General features: G+C 39.2%; 1 pseudogene; it reads left to right on the top strand.

Moving 5' to 3' along the window:
• Positions 1-422: 422 nt before the first annotated feature.
• LOC148847576 (NDR1/HIN1-like protein 1 pseudogene) lies at positions 423-1,867 on the top strand (annotated as a pseudogene).
• The last annotated feature ends 2,366 nt before the right edge of the window (positions 1,868-4,233 follow it).

Raw genomic sequence — 4,233 nt, 5'->3', positions numbered from 1 at the left:
ATGAACAAACCATATTTAATCCGTCCGCGATTCCGATATCCCTTGGAGTGCCACCGTATGATACGGTGGGCCCAATTTATTTTTAATCGGACCACTGGAGTATACACAAATGCGCTTAACATGAAATTAATTATCGACTGGTTGAGTAATAAAAAAGGCACTGTAATCAAGTAATTATTATTAGTGATCCAATAAAAAACTGAAATCAAGGAATCATACTCTTGATTTCCGCTCAGACGAGACCACCCTTTATCGGCATCGGATTGATTTATCATCTAAGAGTCTCGTTAAATACTTTACGGATTTTTTTATTTTTTTTATTTTTATCGTTCGAAACAAATTACAAATGTCTCTTTCTTTCCTTCTCTGTATACGGAATTCTAATTAGCTCACTGCCTCCGAACCCGATCGACTCAGCGCGATTTGCCTGCAAATTAAGACGAAAACGTGCGATCGAAGATGTCGTTGAAGCATGACTATGGTTGGTCACCAACACCACCATCACAAGTGGAGGAAGATATTTTCCCGGCGAGTTTTACTGAAAATCACCGTCATTTTGGCTGACAACGGGGAGACTTTGGATAAGGCAGGTCTGGCGGCGACAGATGAACATTATTTGTTTGAACTCGGTTGGGTACTAAGATAAACTATAATATTATTTAAAAATAAATAAATAGAGAGACGTGGTGACAGTGTGGGAATCTGGATTCTGGAATAATTTGAAAGAGGTACACTGTAACGGGTTTGATGCTCTCCGTCAACTCTCGCTCGAAACAACTGTCTCTCCCGTTTTCTCTATAAATCTTCTAGCCAGAGATATGAACTTCACCAATTAGTTCACTACCTCGAGTCAACTCAGGACGATTTTCGTGCAAATTGAGACGAAAACCGACTAACAGCAATGTCGAAGGTCTGTAATCACAAACACCACCACCACCTCGGCGACGACGATGACAAATGGTGGAAGAAACTAATTTCCTGGCCAGGAATTCTCATCCTGCTTCTCATCTTCTTCGTTCTAGCTCTGTCCATAATCCTCCTTCTAACTTTTTTCTTCCTCCGGCCTACGCCCTTATTCACACTGCAAGAGGCTACAGTGTACCAGTTAAATGTCTCCAGTGGGAGCGTCCTCACCTCCAATATCCAGGTCGCAATCTCGTCGAGGAACCCCAACAAGATCGGCATCTGCTACGACAGCATAGATGTGTACGCGACGTACAGTAGTAACAGGCCGATCACCAACCCCACCAGATTGCCGTCCATCTCTGAGGATGAAAATGGCGCCCATATCTGGTCTCCGTTCATCTACGGCTCGTCCGTGCCAATTGCGCCTTACGTTGCGGAAGCTTTGTGTCAGGATCAGAAAGAGGGGACCGTCTTGATCAAAATCAAGGTCGATGTACATTACAGTTGGAGTGTGGTTCCTTGTATCATTGGGCACGATCATATCTGCTTTAGTTGTCCGGCGTATATCACTTTTGGCAGTCGGAACACCGGTATCCCAGTCGAAGGAGGCTTAAAGTACCAGTTGGTGCAACCTTGCAGCGTCAACACCTGAAGACAAACAACCGCCGCCTGAACATCATCCAAACTCTCCCAGAAGACACGGAGTCCGGCTTCCTTGGACGTTCCGGTCTGGTTCAGTTGTGGCTATATATGAGGCCACAGCCCTAAAATTAGAGCTAGTGGGGCTTAGTTAGTGTCTAACTCAGATTATGTTGCTCCTGTTCATTGATCTTGTTCTTTTACTCTGTGTTCCACATTGTTTAAAAGATATTTTCAGAAGAAAAAAAAACATTTACTGCATTGGAAAATTTCCAATGACCATAGTTTCCCAACTGAAATATGATACTCATTTTCACCTTAATATGAATTATTATGATCAACAAATATTGAAAATATCGTCTGGCATGTCTTTTTTGAAAGATCTACAGCAGCCCAGATAGCCAAATTACGTATTGAATTTTTGGGGTCTTGTATTCAAATAAAAAGATTTTAAAAACATGTTTAAAGGTTATTTATCATGCAGAAAGATGATACACTATTAGGGCTGTAAATGAAGTCCCAAAATCTGATACCCAATCAGAGATCCGACCTGGTTATTCAGGATTTAGATGATCCGTTTATATATACAATCGCCTCGCGCGGTTGCCGATTTAAAACTCAAAACATTTTTAAACCCAAAAATATGAAGCCTAAAATCTTAAAGTTTATCCAAGTGCAAGCTTAAGCCCCGTTTGGCACCACTCCTCGGGAGTGATTCTATCAATTCTGGTGATTTTTAGAATGAGAATCACGTTTGGTGTAACCTGGTGATCGATTCTCATTCGAACAGGATGAAAAAAAATCCCTGCAGAAACGAGAGATTCTGAGAAGTGAAAACGCGATTCCCGCTCTACCCAATTCTCTCCACGGTAATCTCTAAATAACGAACACGAGCAACAGGAAGCCACGTGAGAGAGGGCATTTCAGTAAATGTGCTGGAAAATACACATAGCATCGTAAAAAAGCCCCAGTTTGCACAGAGTTGTCTTCTTCCTAGTTCTGACCACCTCTGTCATCGTCGAACTTGCAGCGGCCCACTTCCCTCATTCTCACCTATTTTCTTCATTCTTTCGATCGGTTTTGAAAATGCTCTCCTCCCTTCATCACTTATCTCTTCTCTTTTCAGCATTTCTTCCCCCCCAAGGCATTACGGAATCTCTCTGTTCACAATCTCCTTCACCGGTTAAATGAAAACCAGATAACAATCATCATTTTGAGGTTGCTCTCTTATCGGTCTTACATTTGTATACAGCAAGTGACATTGGAAATTTTCCCCCGAGTCCGACGAAGCTTACACCTTATCAACCCCTGGGATATACCCCCCGTTACCATTGCTCAAGAACACAGTCCAGGACGTAGATGACTCGACCCCCTACAACACCGGTCATTCTCAAGTCGACATACATTAGGTTAGTGGACTCGGATTCGGTAAATTGATGCCAAATACAGCCTTACTCTTATGTATAAGTGGACTCGGGTTAAATCTAAAAACCAAAAGGGTCCGAATCTGAGATCCCCCTACGATTGTCTATATCATTTTTGGTATTTGGATTGAACATGGATATGGTTGGATCTGATTTGAATCCAACCCAATCAAACCCCTAAACACTATACCTTGGAATGAGGCCACTTAGGGCCGAAAATTAACCTCATTAGCCGGCCTATCCAAACCTGTTAATTTCTTATTATTTTTCCCCTAATGTTTTTCTAATCGGAAAACCCTTCCTTACCTTTGCCCATGTTTAAAATTCGAGGCGGGTACTCTGCAAACCCATGGCTACCCCAACACAGGGCAGCTCCAATAATTTCAATCTGCAGTCAAATCGGTTGGTTAGACCGTTTGACTTGATTGGTTCAACCATCCTGGCCAGGTTTTGTGGATCTTTTTCATCCATGAACCGTTGTCTTGAAAAAAAAAACCGTTGACCTAGTGATCCATCCAGTTGAATCATTAAATCATTTGATCCAAGTTTTATTTTATTTTTCTATTTTCATCATTAAGGCAATAGTTCACATTTATTATATTTATTATTACTATAAAAACCAGTATTCCAATTTCATTCGTGTTTTATTTATTTTTGTTTTTTATTTAATTTATACATCATGTATTAACCCGTTGACCTAGATTAATTCTATTTCTAGGTCAATTTTAAAAAAAAATTGGGCAATCACTTTCTCAACAACTAAACATCAAACAGCTATTCCAATCCAGACAGAACGAATAAATAAATAAAACAAGCTGCCCATTTAAGAACTTGTATGAATACAAAGAAATAATAAACAATAAACAAAGAATAAACTGTAAATACAATTCCTTAAGTCTCAGTTTGGAAGGAATTCAAATACAAATATGTAGAATATAAAACCTTGTCTATACATTTTGGTATTTGTACTTTTTCCAAACTAAACCTAAGGCTCAGTTTGGAAGTAGTATAAATGCAAATACGTACAGTATAAATACATACAAAAAAATATAAAATATAAAGTTTTGCACTTTACATATTTGCATTTATATTCCTTCCAAACTCAGTCTAAAGCTCAATTTGAAAAGAGTACAAATACAAATATGTACAATATAGATACATACAAAATACAAAGTTTTGCATTCCATATATTTGTATTTGCATTTCTTCCAAACTAAGCCTAAGGCATACAAAATACAAAGTTTTGCATTCCATATATTTTTAT

This window comes from Nelumbo lutea, chromosome 6 (genome assembly GCF_056320005.1).
Source record: "Nelumbo lutea isolate HS-2025 chromosome 6, American lotus-T2T, whole genome shotgun sequence".
Classification (NCBI taxonomy): Eukaryota; Viridiplantae; Streptophyta; class Magnoliopsida; order Proteales; family Nelumbonaceae; genus Nelumbo; species Nelumbo lutea.
Note: the sequence above shows the minus strand (reverse complement) of the source record. Positions and strands in the feature narration are given on the sequence as shown.